The sequence below is a fragment of the Bubalus kerabau genome, chromosome 2 (assembly GCF_029407905.1).
Source record: "Bubalus kerabau isolate K-KA32 ecotype Philippines breed swamp buffalo chromosome 2, PCC_UOA_SB_1v2, whole genome shotgun sequence".
Classification (NCBI taxonomy): Eukaryota; Metazoa; Chordata; class Mammalia; order Artiodactyla; family Bovidae; genus Bubalus; species Bubalus kerabau.
In genome coordinates, this window is record NC_073625.1 from 34,566,887 (window position 1) to 34,583,817 (window position 16,931).

The window sequence follows — 16,931 nt, forward strand, 5'->3', positions numbered from 1 at the left end:
AAATGGCAACCCACTCCAGTATTCTTGCCTGGAGAGATCCATAAATAGAGGAGCCTGGCAGACTCCAGTCCATAAAGTTGCAAAGACTCGGATACGACTGAGCAACTAACATCCACAAAGAAACGAACAAGGGGCTTCCCAGATGGTGCAGTGTTAAAGAATCCGTCTGTCAACGCAGAGTTGAGATGAGGGTTTGATCCCTGTGTTGGGAAGATCTCCTGGGGTAGGAAATGGCCACCCATTCCAGTATTCTTGCTTAGAAAATTCCATGGACAGAGAAGCCTAGTGGGCATATGCCATATTTTCTACTCTCAGAATCCCTCATAGATTATGTAAAAACAAATGTCCTCTAGGTATGGAAAGAGCTGGGGTCCCCCCATTAAACAATTAACAGATGAAGCAGAGTTAATTCTGAGGTGCCAATCACATGTTTTATCTTTCTGAGTAACATTTTTATAAAGGAGAATTATAAAATTATGGTTAATAAAATGACTCTGTACCAAAAAAAAGGGGTACAAAAAATCCAATAACAGACATCAACATTTACAACAATCCCAATTCTGTAAGTGAACTAACATTACTATCTACCTTTAAGGTCACCTGCTTATCTATCTTGGGTCCATATGTTTTCACGTGAGTAATAAGTAAGTGATTCAGGGCCTTGCTGGATTTAAACCAGACAGAGGAAAGTATCAAAGAGAATGTCCCACAATAAAGCACCTTAATGTGATCATCGAACTACTAGATAAGATAGATGAAGTGATTATTGACTATGAGAAGCTTTCAATTCAGTAGAGAATGACTTTGGATAAGAGGTCTCCAGAGTTACAGAGAGAGGTTATGTTTTGGTTCTTCAAATAATAGTGAGGAAAAAGGACACGGCAAGCATATTATAGAGAGCAGAAGGTGAGCAAACAGGACTGTTCCATTTTTTTCCAAAACAAATTTGCAATGCTTTTATTTTAAAATTAACTTAAATTTTATTTTAAAATCAATCAATCTTTTTAAAGAGGTGATATTATAAACATCCATATGTGCACACAGCTCTGTCAAATAGAATTAGGAGTAAATAACCAAATTTCTTATATAAACTACTTCAAATCTATCAAAACTTGCAGTTTCCTCACAAAATGCCAAAATGCATTCTGAATTAAATATATTATCAATCAAAAGGATCTATTTTTTCACACTCTAACAGGTTTAAAGATAACATTCTGTAATATACTTTTAAACTGTAGCATGGATAGCGTATCTAATGCAGTATTTCTGTAAGACAAGAAAACCGATAAGTTCACAGTTTCTTCTTCACAGAAAAACCTAGCTTAAATAAAATTATGCTGTAATTTTAAGAACAGACAAAACTGGCAGACACTGCTACATTTCCTTTACTAAGTGGCTCTCAGACCATCCTGCAAAGTGTTTTCTTCGTAACAGGATTTACAACCTGACTCTTAGTTGCTCCAGTGGAAACCTCCCTGATGCCAAGGGATTTGGGGTTTCAGATCCTCCATCCTGAATCTCCTGTCTCTCTGAGAAGGAAAACCACAAATGACACCTCTAAACCTTTGAGACGGAGAACCTCAGTTCTCTTTTAGAAAATAAGGAAGACTGGAATAAACAGTCTCTAACGCCCAGTTCTGAAATTTCTACTAAGAGAGTCAAGATTATTTGAAAAAGCACTTAATCTTTCGATGCATCTCTCTTATCAGCTGCAGGTATTAATGAAATCAATGTCCATCATCTTCTACTTTTCACCATCTAGTCTCAGAGTCTGTTTCTTCAAATTGATGAACACATTTCCTCCTAAGATGCAAATATCATGGTATAGGAATAGGCTGGGTTTCAGAATTAAACAGATTTTCCTTTAAACCATGTCTTGACTGCTTACCAATGGGGATTCTTTGATGATAACTTTACACTCTTTGCATCTTAATTTTTACCATTGAAAGTGATGATAATGATGCAGGTTATAGTTGTTTGTTTGTTTTTTAAAAGAAGAAGACAGTGTGGTATAGTTCAAAGATGGAAAAAAAAAACACCATATAGGCAGTCTCAGTGGTTGACACATTATTAGTTGCTCAGTCATGTCTGACTCTTTGTGACCCAATGGACTGTAGTCCACCAGGCTCCTCTGTCCATGGAATTTTCCAGGCAAGAATACTGGAGTGCGTTGCCATTACTTTCTCCAAGTGATCTTCCTGACCCAGGGGTCGAACCTGGGTCTGTTACATTTCCTGCCTTGCAGGCAGATTCTTTACCAACTGAGCCACCAGGGAAGCCTAGAGTCAGGATACAAATTAAACACTTAGCTGAATGACCCTTGTCCCTGTCAAGGTTCTTTTCTTCTAATTGGGGACACTGCTTTCAGAATGTTCATTCTCACTTTCTATTGGTAAAAATTTAAATAACAATCATTGACATAGGTAAAAGCTATTTTTTTTCACCAGCTGTTTCTTCAAATGTTTCACATCATTTAGTTTTCCTGCTTGAAAGACTAAATGTGGTTGTCCCACGCTCCCTAGGACTATTAGAGTCCTGTTTTCTGTAGTTTCCACATCTAATGAATCCTTCCAGTAATTAGGCATTTTTTTGAGGATATATACTTCTTTAAAAGCATAGTCAAGGGGTGGAATTAAAATTAACTGAGAATTATAGCCATAACAGCAGAATAACATTTAGTGAAAATGAGTTAGATTCATTGGCTACTTAAGGCCACAATCAAAAAGTATTATTTCCCCAGGCAGAGTCTTGAAGAGTATGGGAGAAGAAAAAAAAAGTATAGCTAATTGAAGGAGGAAAATGTCTTAAGTAGAATATATATGTATCTATAACACTAGGTATCAACACTTAATTTCATATGGACAATAGTATATCTTTCTGTACAATCACTCCAATCAATAGATGTTCATAGCAAACACTCTCAAGGGAAGAAAAGCTTTGCAATTACAGTCTTGATATTTATCTTCCTCTTAAAAGAAATACAATGCATATGATCATGGCTTAAATGAAGTACAATAAATTGCTTCAAAGAATGTTCATTATATTATTTTTAATGTACTTTTAAAAAAAAAATCATAGATCCATATCCTCCTCCAGGAAGAAAAACAGAATTTGAATACTATCCTAAATTCTCCCTAGCCTTAAAGATATTACCATATGGGGGCCCACTAAAATCATATTTGTTAATAATTTTGTACATGGTAACCAAGTTGTACCAGGTTGTACATGGTAACCTTCATTTTGTGTGCAACATTTCAATTGGTCCATTCCACATTTATAAATTACATCCACCTTTGATTTCTTTCATACACCATTTTTACAGAAAAAAGATTATAGTAGGCATTATAAGTATAGTAGGGATTTTCTCCCTTATAACATGCAATTCCAATTTAATTTGAATGCAAAGGACAAAGAACTGGCTCACAATCTAGTATCCTGAGCACCTAAATGCTTCTGACTGTGATTATAGTACTACATAGAGCGTTTAGCATCGGGGATATGAAGAAGAATAGATACAGAGATCTAAATCATGTTTCTCCAAACCTGATGCATAAACCACCTGCACTGGAATCACAAAGAATACTTATTTAAAAGGCTGATGTATGCCTTCTCCGTAGCTCAAACGGTAAAGAATATGCCTGCGATGTAGGAGACCAGGGTTCGATCCCTGGGTTGGGAAGTTCCTCTGGAGAAGGGAGTGGCAATCCACTCCAGTATTCTTGATGGAGAATTCTATGGACAGAGAAGCCTGGTGGGCTGCAGTCCATGGGGTCGCAAAGAGTGGGACACAACTCAGTGACCACCACACACAACACACATGCATGGCCCCCACTTAAAAACCCCTGGGTCAGAATCTCTGGTGGTGGATCTCTGATGTCTACATTTTAAACAAGCTGTTTGGGTAAATCTTCTACACACTCAGTCACAATGTCCCCTTACAGGAAAAAGACCTCACATTTCATTACACCAGAAGTGGAGTTTAACGTCATGGTGCCCTAAAGCTTCTCACTGTAGGACCAAGGCCCTTGAAGGGGACACAGTATCTCTCCTCTACAGCTTCCCAGCCTCCACGCAACACAAACCAAGGACACCAAACCATGTACGTTCTCGTGTCCAGCTGCACTTGCTCAGACTGCCCTGGCCCGATTGCTTCACCAACCTAAATCCCGATTAATTCAGATGGCACCCTCTAACACCTCCTTTGCTGCCTTTGACCAGACAGTGTCCCCACAGTCACCCAAGTTGGGTAAAATGTTCATTCATGTAACTTTAAAGGAAATCTACCCTGAATACTCACTGGAAGGACTGATGCTGAAGCTGAAGCTCCAATACTTTGGCCACCTGATGCAAAGAACTGACTCATTGGAAAAGACCCTGATGCTGGGAAAGATGAAGGCAAAAGGAGAAAGGGGCAGCAAAGGATGAGATGGTTAGACAGCATCCCTGACTCAATGGATGTGAGTTTGAGCAAACTTCAGGAGATAGTGAAGGACAGAGAAGCCTGGAGAAGTGCAGTCCATGGGGTCGCAAAGACTCAGATATGATTTAGTGACTGAACAACAGGATTACTTACATACAATTCACATACTATAGAATTTACCCATTTAAAGGCACATACAACATAAGTTTAGAAGATTTTCACCACCCCAGAAAGAAGCACCATACATATTAGCAGTCACCTAAGCAAATGCACTGCACCACCCGCCCCCCACCATTAATCTACTTTCTCCTTGCCTACGCTGAACATTTCTTACAAATGCCAGATGCATATGCTTCCATCCTAATACTACCAACTGCATTCTGATCATTTATACTTCTGCCTTTCTGACCAGGTTTACAGAGGCTTGGCTTCCAGGATGTGGCGCTGGCCGTGGCAGAGGTGGAAAAATCAGTACATGCTGGATTAATTAATAAAATATCCCCCTGTGCTTCTTGTCACAGGCAAGGGGGGCGGAGAACTCAGATGCACTGTCAACACTTAAATGGAAAAGATCAGGCCATCGTGAAACTGGGGCGTGGGGAGTTAAGTTCAGACAGAATGGAAGGCCAGCATTGAATACCTTCTGAAGCAACACTGATCTATTAAATTAGGCATCTGTCATCTTTGAGATGAGAGCAGAAGTCCATGAGACTTTCCATGATACACAACAACCACTGCTACTGGGTCTTGGAGGGACAGCATGTTTTTATTCTTTTACCTCCAGTTTTGAGTCCCTCTCTCAGCTTCTGTGTACTTTCCCTTGGTCCAGGAGTCCAGTATCAATAGACTGTCCAAAGCATTCCTCTGCCAAGGTAACCTAAATTTGAAAAGCAATTTTGCTTTCCTTTGGTCTTAATCAAAATTGCTTCTGCCTGAGAGCAACTCCCATCACACTGGTGTGACTCTGAACACAGTAACTGACAGACAGAACTGGCTAAAAGATTAGGCAAAATATCAGTCATTAAGAAAAAATTATAATACATGCTCTGGAAGAATCTTCACAAATAAGCATATAAAACAGAAATAATTAAATTACCCAAAATGCCACGTGGGGAGCCAGTGGGTGGTGGATTTCATGGTTAACATTTTTCTGAACATCCTTTAAGGCAGCGCTTTCTGAGGACAAATACACATACACAAATATACATATGCATAAAAATATTTACACTTTGCAATATATTGTGCAGAGTTTTCTATTTCAGTAAATGTAAATCTACAGCATCCACTGATGGTTGCATAGCATTTCGCTATTGAATGCTAGATGATTCTTGTAAACAATCCTTTATTCCTAGACATCTAGGTTATTTTCCCTGTTATCCCCTCTGGGTACTATAAACAATGCTGAGAAGCATACATACATATGTGTGTGTGTGTGTGTGTGTGTGTATATATATATATATATATTATATACATATTACATACACATATACATATATATATATGTATTCTTCTCAACTAATTGTGTGTGTATATATATATCAATTGTGTGTGTGTATGCTGCTGCTAAGTCGCTTCAGTCGTGTCCGACTCTGTGCGCCCCCATAGACGGCAGCTCACCAGGCTCCCCATCCCTGGGATTCTCCAGACAAGAACACTGGAGTGGGTTGCCATTTCCTTCTCCAATGCATGAAAGTGAAAAAATAAAGTGAAGTCGCTCAGTCGTGTCCGACTCCTAGGGACACCATGGACTTGCAGCCCACCAGGCCCCTCCGTCCATGGGATTTTCCAGGCAAGAGTACTGGAGTGGGGTGCCATTGCCTTCTCCGATGTGTGTGTGTATATATATATATACACATATATCAACTTGTGTGTGTATATATAGATACAGTGAAAAGTGAAAGTCGCTCAGTTGTGTCCAACTCTTTGAGACCCATAGACTAGTGCATGGAATTCTCCAGGCCAGAATACTAGAGTGGGTAGCCTTTCCCTTCTCTAGATACAACTTCTCAACTAATTATAGTGGCTTCCCTGGTGGCTCAGTCAGTAAAGAGTCTGCCCACAATGCGGGAGACCTGGGTTCGATCCCTGGGTCGGGAAGATCCCCTGGAGAAGGAAATGGCAACCCACTCCAGTATTATTGCCTGGAGAATTCCATGGATAAGCCTGGTAGGCTACAGTCCATAGGGTCACAAAAAGTCAGACATGACTAAGTGACTTTCAATTTCATATGCAATTATATCTCATTGAAATGCATTTCTATAAAGACAATCTCTGTAGCAAAGCGTGTTGCTGTTGTTCAGTCGCTAAGTACTGTCTGACTCTTTGAGACCCCATGGACTGCAGCACACGAGGTTTCCCTGTCCTTCACTATCTCCCGGAGTTTGCTCAAACTCATGTCCATTGAGTCGGTGATACTGTCTAAGTAAATCAGTGCTTCTGTTTGAGCAATGCTGGAAAAGTTCCCTGCAAAAAGACTATGTACCTTTATATTCCATCAACAGTGTGTTCATGTCTGTATCCCTACACTCTGGTCAACACTGCATTTTCATAATATGTCTACTATTTAACAACAGGCAAGACACAAAGCCTGGCCTTTTTGACACTGCCATGTCAAACTGTAACATCAGTGTTTTATTAGCCTTCATTACAAATGATGACTGCAGAAAAGCCTCTGCCACCTTCAGCATCCTTGACCCTATTTCGTCCTCTGAACTATATCCTCATTCTGTCCCATCTCCAATCTACACCCTTCCCCAAATCCGTGTGACACTTTTGTTCCTAAAACTAGGGTCAAGGAGGCTATGGAAAAATACACGTTTCCTAACATTCAAAAGTACAGAAATTATAGTGCTTTTTTTTTTAAGTACCCATCCAAATAGAAATACAAGATTCATATTTCATTTGCCATTTCTTCAATAACTAGTGACATATAATTTTTTGATCTTTTGTATGTCTTTTCTGGAGCCCAGTATGTCTTTGCCTTGAAGGATATTTACCTTGGGTTATTAATATAGGTTTTTTTTCCCCACTCATGTAAAATGCCTTTGGATCACATATCAAAATTCCATACATTCACAGATCCAGTGTTTTTTGGACTCTGTTCTTTCCATCAGGACGCTATTTCAAATTGTATAACTTTATGATGAATTTTAACATCTACCAGGGCATAACCCCTCCTCGAGAGCTGCCTGGTGGTCCTTCACTTGTTTTACATCTTTTAAAAGAGGTACTTTAAAACCACTTGACAGATTTTTAAAATCCTAGTAGGATTCGGGTGGATTTTACATTGAATGCACAGGTTAGTTTTTAAAGAATTCGATATTTAACGTTTTATACTTCTCAGTAGAGTAGTATACTTCTCTCATGAGCAGAGAGGCGTTAGTAGGAATAATAGGAAGCATAGCAAAGGGTGACTAAATGATCAGTGTAAAACAATTTTCCAAACAGATGACATCATTATCTCTTTTATCTACCACAACTCTGTAACAGGATATTTTTCTTGTCATTTTGCAGATGGGAAACTGAGGTACAGAAATGGTACATAACTTAATGATGGTCAAGTAATCAGTGAACACTAGAGCAGATACTGCACCCGACCATTTTGAAGAGAGAGTACTCACACATAACTATGCAATTTAGGTAAATCTCTTCCTTTCAGTATTATTGGTTTTTTATAGTTTTAAATTTTCTTCACCTGAACTTTGTACATGTCTTGTTGAACTTATATCCACATATTTTATGTTTTTAGCTGCAGGTTTTAATTATTACATTTACAAAGAAAACATTTGACATCACAAATACTATCATTTATTTTTAAATGACCAATTTATTGAATGTTTACTATTTCCAATTATAGTTTAGTTGCCTTAGGTTTTAACAATGATTACCATCTGTAAATGATAATAATGTGGCTTCATTGTTTCTGGAGTCTATTTTCTGATTCCACTGCAAAATAATTATTTAAATACTGTATTATATAACAATATATAACAATTGTTTTATCAGAAATGGACATTAAAATTTACTAAATGCCTTTTTATAATGGTCATATGATTGTTCCAGTTTTACTGACATCAATCATATTGATTTCTAAAATAAAAGAGGAAAATTTCCTCCTTTATCCATATTTTCCAGTAATTAAAATAGCATAGGCTTTTTGACTCCTAAGGGAATTCAACAATAACGTTTTCAATGCATAGTGGTCTTTTGGGGGGACAGCTCAATAGCAGTGTTCTCATGGTAAATTTATATCTTATAGCACTTATTGAGACAACTCCTCTAACTTAAACTACCTAAAAAATCAATTTGATGCAGGTTTTATTCCATCATTTCTGATTTCTTGTATTTTCATAGTTTTACTCATATTTTTTGACCAGCAAATATTCTATATCATGTTTATTGTTTTCACAAAATGTTTACTGTTTTATTTTCAAATTCTGCTATTTATTAACTTATCTTTTTAGATTTATTAAATTATTATTTGTATTTTTCTTTTTATTTTGTTGATTTTTTTTTTTAGATTTCTTTTTATCTTTTTTATTGAAGTATAGTTGATTTACAATGCTGTGTTAATTTCAAGTGTACAACACAGAATTTTATTTCAGATATATATAGTTCTATATATTTTTTCCACTATAGGTTATTATAAGGTATTGAATATAGTTCCTACACTGTACAATAGGTCCTAATTGCAGCCACTATGGAGAACAATATGAAGGCTTCCTTAAAAAATTAAAAATAGAGCTACCGTATGATCCAGCAATCCTACCCCTGAGCATATATACAACAGAGTTGAAAGCTCTATTTCAGATTTTTAGCTAAAGAATTCATTTTCTTATATTTTGAATTGAGTAATGAAGTATTCAAGATATTAATTTCCTTTTCATTACAGTTTTGTCTGCACCCACAGATTTTGTATACAGCAGTATTTTTTTTACCTGTTATTTCATGTTTTCAACAAATTCCTGGAAAAAATAAAAGCTATTGTGCTAAAAAGAGGATATTTAAAATTCACTAGGTTCAAGAAGTGGAGAGTGAAAAAGTTGGCTTAAAGCTCAAAATTCAGAAAACGAAGATCATGGCATCCAGTCCCATCACTTCATGGGAAATAGATGGGGAAACAGTGGAAACGGTGTCAGACGTTATTTTTCTGGGCTCCAAAATCACTGCAGATGGTGACTGCAGTCACGAAATTAAAAGACATTTACTCCTTGGAAGGAAAGTTATGACCAACCTAGATAGCATATTGAAAAGCAGAGACATTACTTTGCCAACAAAGGTCCGTCTAGTCAAGGCTATGGTTTTTCCTGTGGTCATGTATGGATGTGAGAGTTGGACTGTGAAGAAGGCTAAGCACCGAAGATTTGATGCTTTTGAACTGTGGTGTTGGAGAAGACTCTTGAGAGTCCCTTGGACTGCAAGGAGATCCAACCAGTCCATCCTGAAGGAGATCAGCCCTGGGATTTCTTTGGAAGGAATGATGCTAAAGCTGAAACTCCAGTACTTTGGCCACCTCATGCAAAGAGTTGACTCATTGGAAAAGACTCTGATGCTGGGAGGGATTGGGGGCAGGAGGAGAAGGGGACAGCAGAGGATGAGATGGCTGGATGGCATCACTGACTCGATGGACGTGAGTCTCAGTGAACTCCGGGAGTTGGTGATGGACAAGGAGGCCTGGCGTGCTGCGATTCATGGGGTCGTAAAGAGTCGGTCATGACTGAGCGACTGAACTGAACTGAACTGGGGCTCAAGACATACATATCAGTTTCTGGTCCCCACAAACTTAAATAACTGGATCTGGAGAGGAAGGAGGGAAGGGAGGGAGGGAGGGAAGTAGGAAAAAAGGAAGGAAAGAAAGAGTGAAGGAGAATGACCAGGGAGGAGGGGAGAGGAAGAAAAGGAAAACAAGGGATAGGATGGGAACAAAGAGAAAGAGAAGAACTTTTTCATATGCCAGAAATTGTGCCAGAGTCACTGTCCTATATGATAGCCAAAAAAGTAGTTGTTTATACTTAAATTAATTAAAATCAAGTACATTTCCAGTCCTCACCTTGGGGCCAGGGGTTTGGACAGCATAGATAGATGGGTAACACTCTCATCACCACAGAATGTTTCTTTGGACCTCACTGGGGACAGACATTTTTCATCCCAAGAATAATGAAAACTAATTCTCATTATTTTTTCTTTTATATAGGACAATTAAAATTCAAAGAAAATAAACAGCTTATTTATATTCAGAATATTAATAACTGACAAACCAAAGACTTTACCTCTGTCCTATCTGACTGCTGAAACACCAGTTTTTTCCATTTACTAGGTAGAATTAATTACAGAAAAGAAGCCTTAACATCAGGTCTGGTTGCAGGAAAGCCCCTGCCCATTCATGTCTTGACCTCGAAAATCTCACTAGAGACGCCACTGGCACAACTTGTCCTGGGGACACTCACCCTTATCCTTCCTAGATTCCAAGTCTCCTGCTAGGTTCCCTGAATCATGTTCAGAGTTCTTACCAGTATGTAAATTATTAAATTCAAATTCATCTCTATTAGACTGCTTATCTCTGCCAAAGACTTAGCAATTCTGCCAACCACTATAGGTACGTTTTACACCACGTATAGAGAGATTTTCTGTAGGTGATGCAGTCTAAACTGTTTATCCAAAACTAACCTTTTAAGTTCTACCAAAGTTGCCTTTTTTTCCTGCTGTGGATTGTATAGGGTCCCCTCAAAAGATATGCCCAACTTTTAATCCCTAGTACCTATGGATGTAACGTTATTTGGAAAAAAAGATTGTGCAGAAGCAATTAAGGGTCTGGAAACGAGATCATCTTCCATTTAGGCTGAGCACTGCATCCAACAACTAATGTCCTAATAAGAGGAAGGAGAGGGAGGGTTGACATACACAGATACAGACCAGGAGACCCTGGAAGGAGGCACATATCAAAAGATATGCCCAACTTTTAAACCGTAGTACCTACGAATGTAACGTTATTTGGAAAAAAAGGATGTGTAGAAGCGATTAAGTTAAGTACGAGTACGAGATGGGAGAGAGGCTTCTACGAACCAAGGGAACACCAGGGGTTTCTGGTCCCACCAGGTGCTCGGAGAGGCAAGATACCAACTCTGTCTCAGAGCTGCCAAAAAGAGTCACCACTGCTGACATCCTGATTTCAGAATTTGGCATCTACAGCTGTGATCTTCCCAGGTGGCCCAGTGGTCAAGAATCCACCTGGCAGTGCAGGAGATGCAAGACATGCAGGTTCGATTCTTGGGTCAGGAAGATCCCCTGGAGAAGGACATAGTAACCCACTCCAATACTCTTGCCTGGAAAGTGCCATGGACAGAGGAGCCTGGTGGGCTATAGTGCACACGTTCACAGAGTTCGACACGACTGAGATATTGAGCACACACAACTGTGAGAGTACAAATTTCAGTTCTTTGACGCCACCAGTTTGCGGCAATTTGTTATGGCAGCTCTAAGAAAGCCACCATCTACATCAATATTTCTTTTTGGGGCTTTGATCTTCTTCAAAGCAGTTACTGTTCTTTCTGCATCTCTCAAAGAGGTAATCAAGAATTTCTGGTGATTGACTTCCCAATTAACTACAACAAAAAGGCAAAAGCTGGGAGAACACCTGAAGAGAAATGTCAAAGATACATGAACGTTAGGTTACAGGAAAATGACTTTGCCTTTTAAAATGTGGTTGACTGGCTGGATCTAGAGCAAGCTGCTTCCTTTTTCAAAGTGAGGGTCTGAGGCAATATAAGCCTAAGGAGACTTATGACAAGATGTGTGAACGTGTACTGATGATCAAACAATGCTAGAGAAGCAAAAGAAGCTTAACATTACAGACAAAAGAACGGCTCATTTACTATGACACCCACTTAATGATATGCAAATGAATTATTATGCTTCCTGGGGAGGAGAAAAAAGACTCATCATATAAAAATTTACATTTTCTTATTGATCTTATTGATGATATCTTGCATTTCTATAGCATCTGCAAGAACTAATTTTAACATCTTTCTATACAATGAATCTTTTGATAGCCATTGAGTTCTTTAAACTACACAGAAAGACTCAAATTCTAACATTATCTTTCTGTTTGGTTTCCTCCTAGGGTCTGGCTATGAGAAGTAATTTTCAGTTCTTTTTCTTCAGTAATTTTCAAGACCATAGTCACCTAGGTACTTACTAAAATTTAATGATCACACTAAAGCTTCCCTGGTGGCTCAGCAGTAGGAAAAAAAAAAAAAAAAATCCGCCTGTCCATGCAGGAGACTTAGGTTCAATCCCTGGGTTGGGAAGACCCCTTGGAGAAGGAAATGGCTACGCACTCCAGTATTCTTGCCTGTAAAATCCCATGGACAGGAAGCCCGGTGGGCTACAGTCCATGTATTGCAAAGGGTTGGACACGACTGAGGGACTAACAAGAAGGACAGAATGCTGTGGGTGAGATGCCCAGATGAAAGTGAACTTTCAGACAAGGGGACAAAGTGAGGTGACCTCGTGGCACTTAAGAAAGGAGAGGAGAGCACAAATGACCAAAAGAACAGGAAGGAGAAAGTGATAGGTTTTCTGGCAGAGGAGAAAAAGTTTGTATTAGTCAAGTGTTGGGCTTTAGAGACAATGAGCTAATGGTTCAGAGACAAAAATTCTCCTCAGTAAAAGGTTTAAAGGTTAAATGGGAAAATTTTAAATATTTTAAAAATACCTTTAAAATATTTAAATATTTGTAAATATTGCCCAAAACTCATGTGCATCTAGGTATAGATAATTACAATACCAATGCATAATTTTATTTTAGGACAATAAGAAGTAAAAATACATTCAGTTCCAGAAAAAATAAACAGGAGGTTAAAGGAAAAAAAAATGTACATAAGTTGTAATTTTGAAGAACCATGTCTCGTCAGCTTTTTCTGGAAAGAACACACATAATGTATTTGAGGTTATTTAGGAAAAAATAGAAGGCATTCAGGCCTTGACCATTTAATTTACAAGGTAACCTGTTATCATTTGTGTTTATTTTTCTTCACATGAAGTAGTCTGTAAAAGGCAGTGGACTCAAAGGGAATGGTCCTTATGATCACTTTAGCCTAATTGGAATTTATGCAATCTCACAGTTCTCTAGTTAATAAAGACTATGTAATCTGGTAAAGGGAAAGAAAAACTACTGATAACAATAACAACAGCAACAACAACAACAAAAAAAACAGCAACAAAACCAACTACAGGCTAATCAGGAACATCCTATGAGCCTAGGAATCTCCATAATCCACTGTTCCCCTATTACCTGAAACTTCTACACACACTTAGGAAACTTGCCACTGTGTGTAGCAATCAGAGTTCTTACTCCATGATCAACTGGAAATGTGCCTGCACTGAAGGTTGGTCTCTAATTTTCTATCTCCATCAAAGGTCTTTATACAGCTAATTTAAAGTATACACTTGTTAAGGTGCTGTTTGATTGCAGTTAATTAGAATATACTAATCGCTCTTTCCCATTACATATTTTACAACCAATTTGATCTAGGATAGGGTATATCCCAGGAGCTCTGCTATAAAGAATCTAACTCGTGATGGCAGGAATCAAAGATCTCTTAAACGGGGTTAAGGTTATGATTCCCATTAGTCTCCATCTCCTGTTGTTTGAAGGCTGGATGGGAGACTTGGCATGATAACTAGTAAAACTGTGTTTGTGTAAGTGTCCATGATTTGAGAGGTTATGTGCACAAGCACTCTCTCCTATATATGCATATATGTACAACACACACACAAACACATGCACACATTTTGATTAAGGACGAAAGTGCAAAATAGCAAGACTCAGGGAGCACTAATATTTCCTATGATCATAAAAACTATTTTCCACATATAACCTCAAATATATTGATAAATTACATTGACTAAATATTTGTACACATCTTGTAATAGCAAAAGCTCTGGGGAGACAGGGCATTTTCTACAGTTCAGGAGGAAGATGAAGGCTGAAAGAGGAAATATTATTTTTGAAAATAAGGCCCTAGATAATCAGGTTCAGGTAGAGGACCAAAGTCACTGGAGTTCAAGCACCATACATGGGCCAGTCTATTCCTATGTTCATTTAATAGGCAAGTAGTAAGTAATTCTAAAACTTACCTAATCTAGAGAAATATTCAAACATAAGGAAAGCATTTTTCTTTCTGGAAACTTAAAGTGATTGGGCAGAAATATTTTAAAAATTAAATGACAAGATGCTGACAAATATTTAAATATCTTCAGGCTTATTTATACAAATTAGAAGTGTACTTGAATATTAGCCTATAACATATATTAATATAATTAGTGTAGATTCATGCAAGAATCAATATATAATACATGCATATACACATGTTATTTCCACAGAATAAGTTAGAGAAAATGATGTAGGGAATTAATTATAAATCTACACGCTACTATCTATGTGTCTATATTCCAAAAGGTTATGTAGTCAGCTGTGAAAATGTTTGCCCAAAGAAACCTAAAGAAATGTTAAATTGCAGGCTAATTTGAGTTCACTCCAAATAATTGGCTCTATTATTAAACATTACTGTAAGTAACTGACAAAAAAAAATTCTTGCAACTTTGCAACTGGCAATAAGTGAGTTAACACTGATTAACTCATCAAAATATAGCAACTTGTTTTTATTCCTACACACTATTTAGTTCAGTTCAGTTCAATGACTTCGTCTTGTCCGACTCTTTGCAACCCAGTGGACTGCAGCACATCAGCTTCCCTGTTCATCACCAACTCCGGGAACTTGCTCAAACTCATGTCCATCGAGTCAGTGATGCCATCCAACCATCTATTTACCTTTTTTCCAAAATCAGCAGTTAGAATAACAAAATGTCAGTGTAGGCAACATTCTCTTAAGCATTGCTAAAGCTCCTGGGTTTATAAATCAGGAAATTGATACTAGGAGATATTCAGTTACCCACACAAGATCATACAGATTTAAGTGAAATCAAATCTCAGATTTTGGCAGGATTCATTTTATGTCTATGATAATAAAATATCAAGATTACTTTTTTCAAGCAATAATTCACTTAACAGTCAACCACAACAATAGAGCAGCTCCAGTTATTTAAGAACATGCTTTTATGAAAGCTACTGCATTCTTTAAATTATATTAAAAATCAAAAACATCCAGGCATACCCTCTGACTTAATTTCACTTTTGATAATCTATCTTAAATAAATGTTTTTGGATGGCAACAAAAATATAAAGCACAATAAAACACTTCATTTAGCTTTTTGAATCTTATGAAAGTATAAAAGAAAACTACCAAAATATGAGACTGTTAAGTAACTTCTTTTAAACTTATACAATGAAATAATAGTCATTAAATTGATACTGTAGTAGGATATTTAATGACATAGATATTTTTAATTTAAAAAGTATACATACGATGCTATGTTAAGTACATGATAAAAACAAAATAAGATATGATACATATATATATCACAATATCATTTTACAGTTTATACAGCTGTATATTTTGTATTGTATTTTGCATTTCTCTTTTGTATTTACTACATTATTATGCTTAAGAACTTTTTCTTATGTCGGCAAAGGAATACTTAAACTGTAGTTTAATCATATAAGGAAATACTGAGCAGTAATTATATGAAACAAACAAGTTCAAAATACACAAGTAGAGAAAAATCTTAACAATATAAAGGTGAGTAAAAAAGAAAGTTGTAAAAGCCTCCATAGGGTAAACATGCAATGAACTTTAAGACTGTACTATTCTTTTAAATTAATCTTTAAAATTACAAAATTTTATTAAGGCTATATTTTAAATCTTGAATTTTGATTTTGTGAGAGTAAATAATTAAACATCCCAATAAATGTCACAATAGAAATATTTCTGTTGGAAGTATTTTCATTCCCTTCATTCCATAATATCCTAACTTTCCTTTTTTCTTTTTTGTTCCTTGAGTAATTTTAGTTTTCTTTATTCTCATGCTATTTTAATAGGACAGTGGGCTGGGGGTGGCGGGTGCTTCTTGCTCCTGTCTGTCTTTGCAGTCTTTGAAAGAAAAGTTCTCACTGGGGAGGTGGTGGGGCTTCTCTCGGCGGTGGCTGACGGGCAGCCCTTGGCAGTGACACTGAGCTGGTGCACTTGGTCCTGCAGTTTCGGCCACTGTATATGTCAGTGCTCTAGAGCTAATCTTATTTGAGGATGGTTCTCACACTGGCAACACTCACAGGAGAATGAAAGGCAGAGCACAACACGCCACTTCAGTCATTTATAACAGAAATACAGGAGTTCCCAGACGACTGTGCAAGAACCCTCAAACACCTTCCTTCCCTAAACAAAATGCATAGGAATAAACAGATTATGGGAAGGTTGCTTGGTGAGCACTGGTTTACCATAAAAAAGTTAGTCATGTTATTTTATTTATAGAACATGCTACTAACGCTATTAGCCCAAGCCTGCCTGCTGCGTCAACGGTTCAGAAGGCTAACCCCCACGGTATTCCTGGCAGG